General features: G+C 42.1%; 1 long non-coding RNA gene across 1 annotated transcript in view; it reads left to right on the top strand.

Annotated features, from left to right (window-relative positions):
* Positions 1-1132: 1132 nt before the first annotated feature.
* Positions 1133-19627, top strand: part of LOC129649985 (uncharacterized) — a 100324-nt gene continuing 81829 nt past the window's right edge. Inside the window, exon 1 of the long non-coding RNA XR_008713504.1 lies at positions 1133-1289. This is a non-coding gene — a long non-coding RNA (uncharacterized LOC129649985). The remainder of the gene's footprint in view (positions 1290-19627) is intronic.

Genomic DNA, 19627 nt, shown 5'->3' with positions numbered 1-19627 from the left:
AGCATGAAAACCACATTGCTTCTCCAGTCTCCATCTATAGAGATAGGGAACTGATGCCCAGAAAGCGGGGACTGGCCCAGGGTGACCTGGATGATTAGTGACAGGGTTCAGACTGAGACCCCAGCCTTCTGCCTTCAGTTTCTTCCCCAAGAAGTCTTTCCTGAGGCCTCAGGCCCTCAGCTTCCTTTCCTTCCATTGCTTAATCAAAGAGAAAGGGCCACCAGGTTCATTTTAATAGAGGCAAAACTGAATCCTTGAGGCTTGGACTTGGCAAAGGGAAGGTAAAAATGGAGTGGAGAGATTAGCCAAACAAAGATAAATTCTTCCAGCAGGGAGCTTCCTGCAAAGCCATAACGACACTCAATGTTTCAAACACAAGTCAGAGGTTGAGACTGACTGTATGTTGAAAACAGTTGGGTGACACAAAGGATTTGAGGGGGAACGAAGCCTAGTGTTTATGGAGTACTGATGAGTAATGATAGCTGTCGTTATGGAGCACTAACTCTATGTCAGGCACAGTCTATGTCCCGGGCTGTGTTATCCTCAGCAGCGCCGTACAAGGCAGGCGTCATTGTATCACTGCCATTTCACGAGACAACTAAAGCACGTGGGGGTTAGTTGTTGGCCCAGCGTTATATAGGCACTAAACAGTAAGGCTGGGATTTCAGTTCTGGTGGTGTGACTCCCCACCCCCTGCTATAATGCCTCTTTAACACCTATCAAGTGCCCAAATTGGTGGTGTGGTGTTTTGACTATGTAATTGAATGTCCACATAGCCCACTGAGGCAGCTGCAATTGGTTATAAACATTTGTGGTCAGATATTCTGGCTTTGGGCTTCCCTGGTGGTCCAGTGGTAAAGAATCCGCCTGCCAACGCAGGAGACACAGGTTCGATCCCTGGGTTGGGAAGATCCCCTGGAGAAGGAAATGGCAACGCACTTCAGTGTTCTTGCGTGAGAAAACCCATAGACAGAGAAGCCTGGCGGGCCACAGTCCATGGGGTTGCAAGATAGTCGGACATGACTTAACGAGTAAACAGTAACAACAATTCTGGCTTCAACATGTGCCGGCTGTGTTGTTTTCAGGCACCTGAAACAACTTAGCCTCTCTGTGCCTCAGTCTCCTACCTTTAAAATTGGGCTGATAACAGTGTCAACCTCGTAGGGCAACTGTGAGGTTTAGAAGAGGTAATGTGCCTGAGAAACCTAGCACTTTTTTTTCCCCCATTTAATAAATGGGAAGAATGAGTTTCCGAGAGATTAAGTCACTTGCCAAGGATCACACAGCTGGTGAGTATATTGCCTTCTTGGACAGTGGGGAGAAGGGAGTTGGGGGCTGCTTCTGAAATGAATGTAATTCACTCTAAAATGAATGTAATTTGGACACCAAATGCAGCGGAGAGCATCGGACTCTAATAGAGAAAATATGATTTAGTGGTTGGTTTTTAAACTAAACAAATTTACTGTGGTCTCTAAATGAGTCTCATGACAAGACCAAAACATTTCTTTAGCCCCAGATTACCAATATCATATGTTAAGGAGAGAAAGCCAGATGGCTCTTAAGCTGGTGTCAGTAGAAATATATATAGGTGGGTTGTTTTTTATAGCTGTTGGCATATAAAATAAGTCATTATTCTAAATAGAAAAATATTGATGATGTCATCGAGGCCATTGAAAGAACATCAACCTGATCTGATGAACCGGGAAATCAATAGATACTTTCCAAACAAGATGACATGCCTTTTTAATTGGTTGTGTGAGTGTGATATACTGTGTACTGCAAAGTTCAAAGTTAATTCTCACTGGTTTGGGGTTTTGATTGTTGCTTCTGTATGCGGGCACTTTTGGATCCACGTAGTGTGTTATTAATAGTGATAATAGTACCTGCTGCATGTGTTTTCTTTCCAGCAGGGACAAAGTCATAGGTGTCTTTGTCAGCAACATAAGAAGAAGATTGGCATTTCTACCTACTTCGTTGGAGGTCAAGGGAAGGCTGATGTAGGTTTGACCTACATCTAACGCATGAGACACCAACCAAGAATTATCCTATTTCGCATAGGATGTTAATTCAGAGGCAGGTGACTCAGTAGATAAACTTGATTGATTCTGGTTGTGGGGTCTCTGAGCTATTGCCTTGGCTCCAAATAAGGTCCAAGTGATCTGTGTGTGCACCCTTGTCATGGAAGCACCTGGTTGAAAAGGTCTTGGGATCAGAGAGAGAGAGAGAGAGAGAGCGAGGGAGAGAGGTTTATGGGCCAGGGAGGTGGTGTCTTGCTGCCGTGCCACGTGGCTTCTGTTCAGGAAGGTGAAAGTGAAAGTTGCTCAGTCATGTCCGACTCTTTGTGACACCATGGACTATACAGTCCATGGAATTCTCCAGACCAGAATACTGGAGTGGGTAGCCATTCGCTTCTCCAGGGGATCTTCCCAACCCAGGGATCAAACCCAGGTTTCCCACATTGCAGGTGGATTCTTTACCAGCTGAGCCACAAGGGAAGCCCTGTGTTCAGGACTTGTGCAGTGATTTTCTGGCGCACCTTCCTAAGAACCAAGACCTGGTAAACAGGAAAATGCTTTGTCCACAAAGGACTTGCTAGCTCTTCCTAGCTCTTCCTTTCCCTGATTTCACATGGTTTGGTATACATTTCCTTTGAGAACGTGACTGTACCTCCAGAGAGACCCATTTTAAGGAAGAGGCATGAGTGGATTCTGAAAATTTCCTGGGAAATCAGTGCTAGAAGGAACCTGAGAAATGATATAGTCAGTCCCCCTCTTCATCAATGACAAGGAGTTTCAGCTTATAAAGCAGCCTAAAAACATGGGCTGTATATCAAACTAGTTTTTAAAATTGTAATGTTTGCTTTTGTAATGATGTATGTAATTATGCAATATACTTTGAATGACAATAGGGAAGAAAGTAAAATAACTTGACCTCTGTGAAAGTCCTTTCTGGAGTTTCACATTTTGGAGAAAATGATATATGAAAGAAAGGGAAAAGTCAGAGGATTGGGAGAGGGGAAGAAGAGGACAGGGGGATGAGAGAAAGAGGAGAGAGTGACAAGCTCCCACCCCAGCATCTTAGTCCTCACACCACCTGCCTCCCCAGTATCCCGGTGCTTTGTCCTGGCTGCAGGGAATGGTTCCTGTTGACCACTGTGGAAGCTTTCAGCCCATAGGCAAAGGTACACTGATGTTTCTTTTTGCACCTCCTCAGCATCGCTGGGTGATGTCTGATTGCTTTCCCCCAGGAAGCAAAAGCAGTAAGCCCCCAGTTGTTATGATTGACGGGGGCTGAAGAAAGTGGTATATGGAGCCTGGAAAGGGGAGAGGTCAAAGACCGTGGCCAAGTGGGTGGGCTGGGAAGTAGGGCAGGACACTCCCATGCTCTCTTCAGAAAGTTCTACAGCCCCTGCAGAGGGTCCCTGCACATGGAGTACTCACATTAGAAGACAAAGCAGCTGTCATGCTCCAGACCAACCCCATATTTATAGTGACCAACCCTGCCTGAGATTTACAAGCTCAGCCCTTAGGAGGGAAGCGCCTAAGAACACACACCAAACCCTGAAATGAAGTGGGTCCATCACTCCACACCTTATCACCTCTTCATCCATCAGAATGACATTTTTTATGGCCTTCTTCCCAGCCCAAGGTCAGCCAGAGGGCAGTTTGGCTTCTCTTGTTTTCCCTCATACTGAGAATGTTCGGTGACCTTGCTGCACTCTTTCCCACCACGCCTCTTGGAGGATTTTTCCTGCCTACTCTTAGCTGTTGATTATTGATGTCCAGTCCTTGCTGTGAAGGTGGCGACCCATCCTGGGGGATCTTTGGCTGGTTTTAGTTCAACTGATTACAGTTTCCAGTCAGATGTCCTTTCTCCCTTGAGGTACTGTCAATACCACCCTAGGTAACCCCCTGCCAGAATATGTCTGGAGGAAGCACCCCATCACATTCAGAAAGGGGCTTAAATGCAAAAGCTCATTATACTTTCTCTATAGAATTGTGACCTTGATCAGGTTCCCTGGAATTGAGTTTCCTCCTGTTGGACAGCAACAACAATACTAATCATTAGAAGAAGCGCTAACATTTACACTGTTCTTATGTGTCCATGTCTAAACACCTATGTGTTTAGTGTGAGTCAGATCTCTCAAGAACCCTGCCATGCAGGTATGAGTATTATACCCTTTTCACAGTTGATGAGACTGAGGCCTAGGGTGTTTAAAATGTCTCATCACAGTTTGCTCAGCAGAACTTGGGGCCCAGGCAGCATGACTTTGGTTTAGAGTCCTCAGAGCGTTTGCGAAGCTGTTTCACTGATTCCTTTATATGGTTCCAGAAAGGAAGCCCAGTAAGAATGATAATTCCCATTTTTCAAATAAGAAAACTGACTCTCAGAATTTAAAAGATGTCCAGGGATAGCTGGCTTGGGCAGAATGGGACCTGGAACCTGTTCCTTTTTGGTAAATCTAGACCTCTTAGCTCTGAGGCCCTGCAGGGTGTAGCTCTCGGCCAGGCGATTCCTGAGGATCCTTCCAGAGCCTCATTCAAGACTATAAATTGGAAAGTGTGAAAGTGTTAGTCACTCAGTCGTGTCCCACTGTTTGTGACCCCATGGACTACAGCCCGCCAGGCTCCTCTGTCCATGGAATTCTCCAGGCACAAATACTGGAGTGGGTTGCCACTCCCTTCTCCACACAAATTGGAGAATCACCTCTCTTGGCCATTGGGACAAGTGTTCCTTCTATTTTTTAAACAGTGATTAGAATATAGGAAGGAAATTCTTCTCAGCAAAATGAAACAAGTTGCTTTATGTAGAAAAATCTTGCTGATAACCTCCTTAACAACAACAACGAGAAAAACCCAAAGCATTTGGTTGGATATTTTGTGTGTTTTTTTAGCAGAACTCTTTAAAGGAAGCCTAATATTTACTCAGGATTGCCCTATCTACAGAATATTAATTAGGAAATGATTAAAGGATATTGGATTGCCTTCCATTCATTGCCTCAATTATTTATGAGGAATGCATATTTATGGAAATGCTCATTTTGTCATCTTTGAATCTATTAGCTTTCATACTGAGTTGCATTTTGTCAGGTTGCCCCAAAATCCAGTGGCTAAACAGGACCTAAATCTATTAAATATTGACTCCAGCTCTGCCAGGCAGAAACGTTCCTCTGTTAATAATGCAAGTCTATTACGCATCATTGATACAGTAAGTGAGACAACTTCGTGTTCGAGTGGCTACGTTTACTCTCAGGCAAGGGAGCAGAAAGGGGTTTTCCAATTTGATGTCAGTGAGTTTTCTTCTACCATGGGATTCTTGTGAAAGAAAAAAAAACTGACCAAATTAAAATTGGCCTGTGGGCTTTGTTTTTTATTTCCTGTAGCTAAAAGTGTATAAGTGGAACTGCACTAAATAAAACACAATAATTTGTTCTTGAAATTAGCAAGCACACGTTTCACCCATAAAACTGGTGCTCTGTGATGTGAGGCTGGATTTCATTTCAGTGGTCTTGATTTATTGTCTGGTTTGTTTTATTTTGAGGAGGTGGGGACAAGACCACTGCAGGACAGATCTATTAAAATGGTTGACAGGAAGAGATTTGAGAAGGTTTATTAATCTTTAAAAATCTGAGTCAGTGAGTTGAAAATGTTTAAATGTTAGGAAGAATTATAAAAGACCTTAAAGATGTATATATGCAATTTAAACCAAAAATATTTGATGGTAGTTTGGAGATATCTTCTTGTCTCTATTCCATTCTTCTTTTTAAGGTCATTTTCTATGCCCTTACTTTTTGTGTTTAAGGGAGATTGTTTTGCCATGCAGGTTGAGAATCTGGTGTATTAGGACACCTTGACCAGCTTTGAGAGAGCCTAGCTGCTGCCTGTATAAACAACCACTACCACCATCACCCCCGCCCCCCCAGACCCTGTTCTTCCCCTGCTCATCACATCTGTATGCATTCTCTGATAGGAGCCAGTGTAAATGGGAAAAAAGGGAGGCATTTTGATTCGAAGTGCAAACCAGGGGGCAATATGAAGAGAGGGGTTAGAATTGCAGCTACTTTCTTGGGCTGGTTGTTAAGTTTCTCTGGAAAAATAGGTAAAAAGGCAGAAGCCATCAGAACAGCTTGAAAGTAACTTGGCATATTGCTAGACACAAGCATTAGTTGCTTTGGATCATAGATAATACTTCGTGTTACTCTGCCAAACAAATTATTCAGTTAGGATTCTGGGTTCCAGTGATGACCCGACTCAACTCAACTGGCTTTTAATGAATAGAAAAGAGAACATGTTGGTTCATGTGACTGAAAATTTCAAGAATAGGCTGGTTTCAGTTATAAGGTAGTCCCAGGGGCCCAAATGAAGTCACCATCCTCCTCCTCTTCACTCTGTTCTTTCCCAGATGGTCTCATGATGAGGCTCTATGGAGTGGCAAGATGGCTGCTGGCAACGAGTCCAAGGGAAAAACATTAGCCTCTCTCCCAGGATACCCAGCAGAAATGCCACTGCGTCTCATTGCCTCTGGGTGGGCCACCTGACCATCCTTGAACCCATCACCAGGTCTAGGGGAATGAATGCTCTCATTGGTCAGGCCTGAGTCATACCCACATTTGGGACCAAGAGAAACAAAGTCTACCCAAGTACACAAATTGAGAGAGAAGGATCAAGTGGTTTCGCAGAGGGAAAAAGGATGGTTGAAAAGCCACATGGCAGGAACAGCAGAAAGCATGGTGTTCTCAAAGAGGCAGGTTAACTAACGGAGAGACAGAGCAGGGCCAACGCCAGGCGGCAGCTGCTGGCATCAGCTGGCACACACAGGCACGCCTTCAGGGACGCCAAGGAAGAACTGAGAAGCGCTCCGAGGGGGCTCTGTCTGCCAGTTAGCTGGGTGGGAGACTTGGGCCATTGTGACGAGCACAAAAATGATGGTTTGGTTTTCCTTCCAAAGCGAGGCCTAGGGCATTTGATTACACTTGGGACTCTAGAGAAGGCAGATGTCACTTAAAACAGAGTTGTACGAGTGTATGCAATAAAATCCCCACAACACTCTATTTAAACTCTAGTTATGGTTTGTTTTAGTGCAGTTTTTAAATGGTTCGTTCTGGTAGAAATACAAATCCATTTATAGGGCGATTTGGAGGAGCTGGAGACAAAGAAGTCTTTATCCAAGGCAGTTATTAAGTTGAAATTTTCCAAGGCAACCTCAGCAGCTCAGAGATATGATTGCATTTGTCTCTTGAAATGAATTTAGTCCTTTTGGTGTCTGTAACTGTGACTTTTCTTTCTCATTCCTCATGTTGTGTGCTTTAGTTTCCTGTCTTAGGCTTGCTAAGGGTTGGTACATTTTATTTGTCTTTTTGAGGAATCCACTTTGATTTTACTAGTCATATATACTTTGTTATTTAAATTTCTAAAATTAATCAATTCCAGCTTTTTTTCCCTACAATTCCTCTTCTAACTTCCTGTTACTTTATTTCTTGCTGTTTTTTTTCTATTCCATTGACTTGCATGTTTAGTTTACTTATCTTCTTAATCAGTAAAGCTACATGTTTTCTTTTGAATACAGCTTTAGTCACTGTTCCATTAATTTTTTATATCAAATGTCATTTTTCTGCCAATTTCTGGGTAATTTATCTTTCAATTTGATTTCTTCTTTGATTCAAGAATTTTTTAGAGTTATTTTAATTACCAGTGAATGAGTTTCATTGTTGTTAATGCTGGTTTCTGGTTTTCCTTCATAATGATAAGCGAATACGACCAACATTTTGGAAGTTTACAGTTTTATTTCTGGCCAAGAACACTATCAGTTTGTTTGTGAATATGTATTAGACGTAAGAGGAAAAAATAATTCCTTATAACATATATTATACTTGTGCAAATATATGTACATTTGCACACATATGCACAAAAACACTTATATATACTAGATAGACTCAAGGCACTCATATACTGGATAGACTCTATAGATTGTTTTTTTAAACCTTTATATCCTTTTGTTACCCTAAAACTTAGACATTGAAATCTGAGAAAACCAAAGACTCTCACTATGATCATGATTTTACCAAATTATTCTTATATGGTTAAAAGTTTTTATATGATACATTTTACTGTCTTCAACAATTCAAACTATTCCTCTTTACCTAATTTCATGATTTTGGTCTTAAGTTTTACTTTATCTGACATTAATATCACCATTGTTTCATTTGGTCTGTATTTCTATTTAATGAATAGTTGCAGCTAGTCTTTATTTTCAAACTTTGTTTTTCATTTTATTTAAGGGACATACCTTACAAACCAACTAGATTTTTGGATTGTTGCTGGTTGGTTTGTTTTTTTAACCTAATCTGCAAGTCTTTGCTAACTGGGCTTCCCTGGTGGCTTAGATGGTAAAGAATCATGCAGGAGACCTGGGCTGGATCTCTGGATCAGGAAGAAGGGGGCTGGAGCATGGAATGGCTACACACTCCAGTATTCTCGCCTGGAGAATCCCCATGGACAGAGGAGCCTGGTGGGCCACAGTCCATGGGGTTGCAAAGAGTCAAACACAACTGGGCAACTAACACTTACAAGAAAACCATTTGCATTAATTGTGATATCTGACATTTTTGCTCAGATCCCATCCATGTTATTTTAGATTTTCTTTTTTTTTTTATTCTTGCTTATTGTTTCTTCTTTTTTTTTTCTGGTTTCATATTTTTTGCATCCTTTTTCTGTCCTTTAATATGAAGGCCAATTACGTTTCTTATTTTCTTCCTAAATAACTTAATGTATCCAGCAGTAATATTTAAACAGACCTCTCTAAATTCAGTAATGAAAGAATTAAATAATAATTGTACCCCTGCCCCAGAAGCACAAGATTTTTTAGCATGTTTTTGCTTCCCTACTCTTTAGCCCTATGCCTACTCCTTACCCTACTTTTATGCTTGCATGCTCAGTTGCTTTATTTGTATCTGACTCTTTGTGACCCTATGGACTGTGGCCTGCCAGGGTCCTCTGTCCATGGGATTCTCAAGGCAAGAATGCTGGAGTGGATTGCCATGCCCTCCTCTAGGGGATCTTCCTGGCTCGGGGATGGAATTCCCATCTCTTAAGTCCCCTGCATTGGCAGGTGTGTTCTTTACCACTAGAGCCACATGGGAAGCCCACTCTACTTCTGGGTATTGTTTAATTAACACGGCATTTTATTTCCAGCCAATTATTAAATTTTTATTCCAGTTACCTCATTCTTTTCAAATATTTTTTATTAATACTTACATTATAATTTATGACTGCATTATTATGAGGGTATTTATAGAGGTCTTATGGTGTAGAGGAAAAGTGTGCAGGCTCCAGAGTCAATCCATCTGAGTTCAAATCCTGGCTATATGACCTTGGGTAAGTTACCCACTCCTCAAATAAAAGTAATAGTAAAATTTGATTTTTTCCCTACAATGTGAAGAAAGTAATAGTAAGTTATATATATAACATACTTAGAAAAACACCTGAGACACAGTAAGCAGACAAAAACTTTTAGACAGTATTATTATTACCTAATTAGATTTAGTTGGAAATTACTGCATTAGACATTTCAGTTCAGTTCAGTTCAGTCACTCAGTCGTGTCCGACTCTTTGTGACCCCAATTGCAGCACGCCAGGCCTCCCTGTCCATCACCAACTCCTGGAGTTCACCCAAACTCATGTCCATCGAGTCAGTGATGCCATCCAGCCATCTCATCCTCTGTCGTCCCCTTCTCCTCCTGCCCCCAATCCCTCCCAGCATCAGGGTCTTTCCCAATGAGTCAACTCTTCGCATGAGGTGGCCGAAGTATTGGAGTTTCAGCTTTAACATCAGTCCTTCCAATGGACACCCAGGGCTGATCTCCTTTAGAATGGACTGGTTGGATCTTCTTGCAATCCAAGGGACTCTCAAGAGTCTTCTCCAACACCACAGTTCAAAAGCATCAATTCTTCAGCCCTCAGCTTTCTTCACATTCCAACTTTCACATCCATACATGACCACTGGAAAAACCATAGCCTTGACTAGACAGACCTTTGTTGGCAAAGTAATGTCTCTGCTTTTGAATATGCTATCTAGGTTGGTCACAACTTTCCTTCCAAGGAGTAAGCGTCTTTTAATTTCATGGCTGCAGTCACCCATCTGCAGTGATTTTGGAGCCCCCCAAAATAAGTCTGACACTATTTCCACTGTTTCCCCATCTATTTCCCATGAAGTAATGGGACCAGATGCCATGATCTTCGTTTTCTGAATGTTGAGCTTTAAGCCAACTTTTTCACTCTCCTCTTTCACTTTCATCAAGAGGCTTTTTAGTTCCTCTTCACTTTCTGCCATAAGGGTGGTGTCATCTGCATATCTGAGGTTATTGATATTTCTCCCAGCAATCTTGATTCCAGCTTGTGCTTCTTCCAGTCCAGAGTTTCTCATGATGTACTCTGCAAAGAAGTTAAATAAGCAGGGTGACAATATACAGCCTTGGCGTACTCCTTTTCCTATTTGGAACCAGTCTGTTGTTCCATGTCCAGTTCTAACTGTTGCTTCCTGATTAGGCGTTTGGTCACCCCTAATTCTTATATTCCATTAGCTTTTATCTTGAGATCTGTATTCTGATTTTATTTTTATTTGACATGCACATTTTATTAAGTAGTTCTTTTAGAAAACATACAAAAGTCTTTGTATGTGTGGAAATGTCTTTTTTTTTGCTTCCCAATACCTTGGTCAGGTGGATAGTTTTGAAATTATCATCCTTTACTTACCAGACAGGAAAATCAATGACAGTCTCATTCTGTTCTCTGTGTAAGTGAATGGTTTTCTCTTTATCCTCTGATTTCAGAAACTTTACCCAGATATGTCTAGAGGTTTTGGTCTGTTTATTTTAAATCTTCCTGACTTTTAGTAAGCCTTTTCTGATATGAAAATGCAAGTCATTTTTTTTCGGTCAGGAAAATTTTCTTCTGTAATGTTTTTGATTATTGTCTTCCACCTGTTCCTTCCTTTCCTCCTGGGCTTCTGTTATTTCATGTTAGGTTTCCTGCGTTTGTCCTCCATATCACTGATCCTTTCACTCATTGCCATTTCTTTGCATTTTTGCTATGTTGGGAGACCATTTGTCTATTTTTCTAAATCACTAGTTTAATATCCATCATGGTTCAGTCTATTGTTCAATTTCCTTGTTCTATTTTAATATTTAGAGGTTTTTCTTTTTTTCTCAGAAACTTTTAGGGGCTTGGGTTGTTTTAGCAACATCATTTTGTATCACTTTAGGAGTTTTCACTTTAATTTACTATTTTGTTTCTATCATATTATAGCTTATTTCTATCATTAAGTCATTCTTAGTATATGCCACCTTTCTGGTTTTCCTTGGTCTCCTATTTTGGAGGCTACTGGTTTCATTTGCATTCTTTCCTTGTTTATTTACATTAGTACATGTGAGTTGTTTTGGCACCTGAGTAGGTCAGGCTACCAGTATCTCCTGACCATACACGTATGGTGGGTAAGATTGGCAAGTGACCAAAGGGAAAGCAGATTATTTTCCCCATCAGTTACCAACAGAATAGCACACTGAATTCTGTCGTGCAGGCTATGGGGACAGCTCTCAAGGATTTCACGATTCTCCACAGTGACAGAGATGGGCTGTCCCCAGCCATAGAAAGGAAGCTGTTCATTCCGGGATTGATCCGGACCAGTGGGAAGGCCCAGGGCTGCACACAGCCAGCAGGTGCTGCAGTTCCTTTGCCTGCGCCAAGTGCATCCTTGGGTGCAGCTGCCGGGCAGCCCTGGGAGGGGTCATCTTTGTCCCAGAGCCCTTCAAAGGCAGCTCACACCTCCAGTTCCTTTCCCCACCAACCCCCTAGGGCTGAAAACATGGAAAGCTACCCCTCTTGGCCCCTCAACTGCACCTGTTCTCAAGAACCTTTCTTTTCCCAAACAAAGCCTACAGATTCCCTCCATGCTTAGCAGTAGACCTCCCTCAGGATGAAGGATGAATCAATCCCTAAAGCCAGGGATCTTCTAGACTTGTATTTGACCTTAAGTAACTCCTAAGACACAATTCAGTGCTAGAAAATCCTGTTGGGAAGGAAAAAATATTTTTAAGGAAAAGTAGGACATTATCTCTCTTTGATTCAGAGAGAGAGGTAGATTGAGATGTACAGATTTATACAACAAAGCTATGCAGTTTTTTTCTGTGATACCTGAAGTAGGAGGACTCAGAGGAGCAAAAAAAGCCAAGTGTCCTACCTCTGTGCATTTTAAACTGAATGTGGCTGGTGCTGTTAGTTGCCTGGTCAGTGGGCATCCCCACCTCCTTATTCCCAGTTAGCCATACTCCAGAGGAAGAGTTAGAATTAGCCTGAGTCAGTCATGGAAACTCCATCCCCCTTTGCCAGACTCACTCTCCAGCCTTCCTTGTGGCTAAAGAGGGTCATGATGAATTCTAGCCAAAGACCCTTTAAGATACATGTTTTGGAGGAGTTCTTTTCCTCCCTTTCATTCTTCTTAGGATGATGGTTCAAAAAGTGATGCCAAAGCTTGGTAGTCATTTTCTGATCAGAAAAACAACAACAGCAACAGGACAATCGTGAAAAACCAACGCATTTAAGAGGCTGAATTAACCTATGTTGGAAAAATCAGGTTGTTGATGATAGAAGTAAATCACTAACCATTATTAAGTATACTAAGTAATCATATAGATTACTTACGGCTTAGTCCACTATATTTGACTATTCTATTATTTGTAATTTAAAGCATTTTTAACTGATACATTGACATTTGGATTAATGTGTTAGGATTATGCAAAGGCAGATAATAACTATTATTTTGTTTTAAAACTAGAACCAATATATTACAGAGTATAACTCAAAACTCCTGTGAATTTTTAAAATAAAATTTTATCAAGTCCTTGGAAGAATTCCAGAGCAATTCATATATAGGGAAAGCAGGACTTAGAAAAGTTATGTAATTGGCAGATTTTAGTCTACTGAGCCTACATTCTTAATGCAAAACTATACCCTCTTATAAAAGGCAATTTAATGCCACTCTTACCTATCAAACATTTTAACCCAATGGTCTGGCTCTTTTAACCAATGTACCTGTTGATAGTGACATATTTAAACTTTTTTTTACCTTTTTTAAAATGACTTCCTACATCTTTGAAATTGTATTGGTGAGATTAAACCAATCAATTATCAATAGAATGGTATGACATTTCTTTATTATCAACCACTGGGGTATTTATTAAATAGTAACATGCATCCTTTCATTGTATTAGATTCTTAAAATATCAAAGGAAACACAATTCTGATGGTTCTTGAGCCATAGGTTAAATGAAAAAAAAAAAAAAATCAAATGTGTTGTGGGGCATGTCACAGATAATTTGGACATAGTGGAGTAGTTTTCTTCATAAAACAGTGCATATAGGCTCTGACATTTTTTCTATATTGACAAAAAATAATTCCAATTTTCACACTGTCATGGTACAAATAGAAGTGTGACTTACGTCTCACAATTTGCATAGCTGATTTCATGTCCTTTTAGCCATTCCATCATGTGCCTGACAGTTACAAAATTGTTTTTCTTTGGGACATCATTGGTATATGCTTATGTTGCAAGGAGTTTCCAAATTAATCCATGGGTTTATTATATGACACAAAGGGAACCTGATCCCGTGTGTATGAAAATCAGGTTTCTTGTGAATTTTCTGGGCCAGGGTACTCAGGTGCCCAGTTGTGAATGATGGATAGACTCAGCACTCCTAAGGCCTGGGGTTAACCATCTCAGAATCCTGTTTTCCTGTGTTCAGTCCCGAATATACTTTTTTTTTAATTAAAAAATATATATATGTATTTTTATAATTCTTGGCTGCACTGGGTCTTTGCTTTTGTACTTTCTCTACTGCTACTCCTTGTTGCAGTATGTGGGCTTCTCATTGCAGTGACTTCTCTTGTTGCAGAGCAGGGGCTTCCGTAGTTGTGGCTTGCAGGCTCTAGAGTATGGGCTCAGTATTTGAGCTGAGGGGCAACAAGCTTGGTTGCCCCACAGCGTGTGAGATCTCAGTTCCCAGACCAGGGACCGAACTCATGTCTCCTTCATTGGCAGTTGAATTCTTGACCACTGGACAACCAGGGAAGCCCCTCAGGTATGTTTTTAACCAGAACTCTAAAAACCTGCAAATGGTGCCTGATGAAAAGCCAAGTTTAGGAGAGCTTAAAGGTCTTTACTGGAGAAGGCAATGGCACCCCACTCCAGTGCTCTTGCCTGGAAAATCCCATGGACGGAGAAGCCTGGTAGGCTGCAGTCCATGGGGTCGCGAAGAGTCGAACACAACTGAGCGACTTCCCTTTCACTTTTCACTTTCATACATTGGAGAAGGAAATGGCAACCCACTCCAGTGTTCTTGCCTGGAGAATCCCAGGGACGGAGGAGCCTGGTGGGCTGCCATCTATGGGGTCGCACAGAGTTGGACATTGAAGCCACTTAGCAGCAGCAGCAGCAGCAAAGGCCTTTACATTCTAACACAGGGATAATAAAGGAAACTTGAATGGCTCTGGCTTAAGGCCAGTCTCTCTACCTTGGTCACCTGCTTCACCATGAGTACCTAGTTACAGCACTATGACCACCTACATTCTCCCACCCCTCTTCTTAGAGGTGCTTTTCTGCCTATAGCTCTCAATAAAAGACAGCTGTATTTTATATCATATGACTTGTCTGAGGCATAGCTGATCAGAACAGAGGTGGGCACTGTCCCAAGGAAGCCAAGGCAAAGCTTGCCAAAGACCCAAGACATTGCCTCTCCCCCAAAAGATGAGCTGAGTCAACCAAGACCTCTGTTTCAGTTGAAAGGAGGGAAGGAAGTATCATTGATGGAGGCAAAGTAGAAAGGATATCACATGACAGAGACGAGCTGGACAAGATCCTGGGGAAACAAATTCTGAGTGAGATGGGGAAGCCAATACCAAGGAAGCAGGAGCTATGAGGCAGAGGAAAGGTGTGATACCCAGGGTAAAAGCTGATCATTTAAAGGATAGATGACAAAGCTGCATGGGGAGAAATAGAGAAGGAAGGAGGGAGGGGCAGAGAAAGGCTAGTTTCTAAAACTGTGTAAGGCTAACACTTTCCAATTCCTATACATGATCCTGTGTATCTTTATATTAAACCCTCATTTCCATAAGAGTTGGTCTCTCCCCTACAATCCAGAGTCTGAATCACACAACAAGCAAATGAGGGGTGGAGGCTAGTAAGCCTAGATACATCATGATGATGAATCCAGGTGAATACAAACCCCAGGACCTGTCTCTATGTCCTTTCCTCTGTGATCCAAGGCTCCATGGCCCAGTCTGCCCTAGAAGATGCTAGAATCTCAGCCCTAGAAATGTCTGGGGTGCAAAATGTCTCACACTGTGAGGATGTATTCAGAGGCAGAGACCTTGAAAAATTCTCTGCAATAGATCTCAACAGCCCACATACTGAAGTTGACCCCACTTGGGTGACCTTGGCTGTGGTCACACTGTTATCATTAAGAACAAACTGTCCTGAGGAAGGGCACATCCTGTGACCTTAAATGAAGAGTCTCATTCAAAAAAGCAGACTCTTTGGGTTTTCAGGTCTTTAAGGAGAAACTCACAGTTTGCTTGGTGGGGAATCATCTTCTGAATTGCCTGTGACCTAATTCTGTGAACAAAACCCCAGAGACCAGCCACTGTTTGTAGCTGAGGGAGGTATCTGTTCACTTAAATAGAGCCCATCATGCTTGTAGCCAAATGCTTTGACAAGTGGGAAAGGACAGGTGAAATTATCTAAATGGCTCGGGCTATTTATCTATCTATTGAGAGTGCTGTTTCCTGGAAAGAAGCCGTGAGTTAAGAAAACAGTTTTAACTTGTTCTCTCAACTTCCTGGCTGTTCTGATACTCAAACCACATTTCAATATTTCTGGGTTTCGTCTGACAAAGTAGAAATGTGTGGGGAGGGGAGGAAGGGAAAGGATGTAGTGAAGACAAAACCTTGAAACTGGAAGAATTTCAAGGGTTCAGAGGCTGCAGTTTCAGTATGCTAGCAGGGCTGCCTTGAAACAGGGGTGAATGTGCCTCTTGTTTCAAATTTGCAATGAGGGCATTATATATATATACACCACTCCTTTTTCCTCATCTGTCTCAAGTCATCAAAAGCTAAAAAGAGGTGATCTTATTTGGTGTCTTTGTAACAGGGTACCAGGTACTTGCCCATCTTCCAATCTCTCATCCTTTGTGGTCTAAAATTTTGTAGACTGAAAGTCATTTCTTTGGATTACACATCTCCAAGCATCTTCTTTTGGTCTTTATATAAATGTATCAAATAACTTTTTCCCAAGGGCAGTAGAGAATTACTAGTGAAGTTGAGATTACTGGGCATCTATGTGATCTGTGGAGAAAAACGAAACACAGTTCTAATAATTCTGCAGCACCTGAAATCTGTGGTTTGCAAAATGCTTCATATATAATCTCATTTCATTTCTACAACTCAAAAGATAGGTAAGATCAGTTCAGTTCAGTTCAGTCGCTCAGTCGTGTCTGACTCTTCATGACCCCATGAATCACAGCATGCCAGGCCTCCCTGTCCATCACCAACTCCTGGAGTTCACCCAAACTCATGTCCATCGAGTCAGTGATGCCATCCAGCCATCTCATCCTCTGTTGTCCCCTTCTGCTCCTGCCCCCAATCCCTCCCAGCTTCAGGGTCTTTTCCAGTAAGTCAACTCTATGCATGAGGTGGCGAAAGTATTGGAGTTTCAGCTTTAGCATCAGTCCTTCCAAAGAACACCCAGGACTGATCTCCTTTAGAATGGACTGGTTGGATCTCCTTGCAGTCCAAGGGACTCTCAAGAGTCTTCTCCAACACCACAGTTCAAAAGCATCAATTCTTCGGCGCTCAGCTTTCTTCACAGTCCAAATTTCACATCCATACATGACCACTGGAAAAACCATAGCCTTGACTAGACGAACCTTTGTTGGCAAAGTAATCTCTCTGCTTTTGAAGATGCTATCTAGGTTGGTCACAACTTTCCTTCCAAGGAGTAAGTGTCTTTTATTTGCATGGCTGCAATCACCATCTGCTGTTATTTTGGAGCCCCCCCCCCCCAAAATAAAGTCTGACACTGTTTCCACTGTTTCCCCACCTATTTCCCATGAAGTGATGAGACCAGATGCCATGATCTTAGTTTTCTGTATGTTGAGTTTTAAGCCAACTTTTTCACTCTCCTCTTTTGCTTTCAACAAGAGGCTTTTTAGTTTCTCTTCACTTTCTGCCGTAAGAGTGGTGTCATCTGCATATCTGAGGTTATTGATATTTCTCCCAGCAATCTTGATTCCAGCTTGTGCTTCTTCCAGCCCAGTGTTTCTCATGATGTACTCTGCATATAAGTTAAAAAAGCAGGGTGAGAATATACAGCCTTGACGTACTCCTTTTCCTATTTGGAACCAGTCTGTTGTTCCATGTCCAGTTCTAACTGTTGCTTCCTGACCTGCATGTAGGTTTCTCAAGACGCAGGTCAGGTGGTCTGGTATTCCCATCTCTTTCAGAATTTTCCACAGTTTATTGTGATCCACGCAGTCAAAGGCTTTGGCATAGTCAATAAATCGGAAATAGATGTTTTCCTGGAACTCTCTTGCTTTTTTGATGATGCAGCGGATGTTGGCAATTTGATCTCTGGTTCCTCTGCCTTTTCTAAAACCAGCTTGAACATTTGGAAGTTCACGGTTCACGTATTGCTGAAGCCTGGCTTCGAGAATGTTGAGCATTACTTTACTAGCATGTGAGATGAGTGCAATTGTGCAGTAGTTTGAGCATTCTTTGGCATTGCCTTTCTTTGGGACTGGAATGAAAACTGACCTTTTCCAGTCCTGTGGCCACCGCTGAGTTTTCCAAATTTGCTGGCATATTGAGTGCAGCACTTTCACAAATAGATGTTCTTATTTTTCTCAAGTCTCAGATGAGAACATTGAGGCTTTAGGTGATTCTATGAGTTTTTCAAAGTGTGTGTGTAAGCAGCTGAGGCTAGATAAGACTCAACCTGTTGAGTGTTTTTATTTTTTCCACTCTAGGCAGACTCTCCAGGGAAGTGACGAGACTCGCTTCCTAGACTGTTCTGGGTCAGGCTTTTAGCCAGTGTCCAGCAGCCTGGGGGTGGGGGTGGGGGTTAAGTATAGTAGCAGGCAGTGGGCCTTCGTGTCCCATAGGCAATTCTTCTCCATGAGGAGAGCATCCAGGAGCCCATGGCACCCCCAGGTGAGTGGCAGCTTGGCTAGCCCTAATGAGAGGTGCTGTGAACTGTTTCTGTCCCCAAGACAGAAAGCTTTATAGGAAATTACCACCCCTCTTTTCTGCCTTCTCATTTTTTACTTGAAGGCATATCACTTTGAGACAGCAATCTCACCCAAAGTATACTGTTGACTTAGTAACCACCTTAGTATGTTATCTGTTGGTGCATAAGAAATTAAGAACAAAACTTAGCTGTTTAAAGCAATTATCTTCCTTTCTGTGGATCAGAAGTTTAGGAGCAACTTATCTTGGTAGTTCTGGCTCAGGGTCTCTTAGAGGCCACAGCATCTGAAGGTTTGATGGGGGTAGAGGATTCATTTCCAGAATGAAAAGATTCACTCTCGTGACTATGGGCAGGAGGCACCACTTCCTTACCACATGGACCCTCCATGGGGCTGCTTGAGCATCCTTACAGCATGGCAGCTGGTTCCCTCTGGAGTAGGGGATCTGAGAGAAAGAACACAGAGGAAGTCATGATGCCTTTTGTGTCCTAATCTTGGAAGTCACGCCATCACTTCTGCCATGTTCCATTTGTTAGACTTTGGTTGCTGAGTACAGCTTACATTTATGGGAGGGAATCAGGGTATTTACAATGTAAATCGATGAAATTACAATACAAGCTGCACCTAGGGCACTAACAACCATGACTAAAATTTATTGAGCACTTACTGTAACCCCATCATCATCAGAAGGGCTCTACATGCATTAAGTCATCTAATGCTCACAGCAACCCCCTGGGGTAGGGGCTGATTTGATGCCCATTGTCTTAGGAGTGCAGTTAATAATTGGTGGGGCTGAGATGAAAGGAATACAAATGAAAAGCAGAGGAAGCCCAGAGAGAAAGAACCTGCTTTTGCCTTGGTGGTGGTGGTGAGAGTTGTAAAGGTCATTCTGAAAGGGGAGATGTTTGAGTTGGGCCGTAAAGCATGAGTGGTGGTTGGTGGTTTAGGCGCTAAGTCGTGTCAGACTCTTCTGTGACCCCATGACTGTAGCCTGCCAGGCTCTTCTGTCCATGGAATTTTCCAGGCAAGAATACTGGAGTGAGTTGCCTTTAATTCTCCAGGGCATCTTCCTAACCCAGGGATCGAACCCACATCTCCTGCATTGGTAGGCAGAATCTTTACCATCTAAGCCACCTGGGAAGCCATAAAGCATAAATAGGAGGTCGTTAAGAAGACAAGGTAGACGATATAGAACAGAGTCTGGGTAGTGAATTGTGAACACTGAGGCTAGGGTGTGGAGAGCTGCTGGAATTTTTCCACAGTCTTTTCATATGTTCTGGTGGATGTGAACCAATTTTTTATAGTATTCACATCTGAGTTTTACACAGGTCATGCATA

The sequence above is a fragment of the Bubalus kerabau genome, chromosome 4, assembly GCF_029407905.1.
Source record: "Bubalus kerabau isolate K-KA32 ecotype Philippines breed swamp buffalo chromosome 4, PCC_UOA_SB_1v2, whole genome shotgun sequence".
Lineage (NCBI taxonomy): Eukaryota > Metazoa > Chordata > Mammalia > Artiodactyla > Bovidae > Bubalus > Bubalus kerabau.
This window is presented reverse-complemented; position numbering and strand designations above follow the sequence as displayed.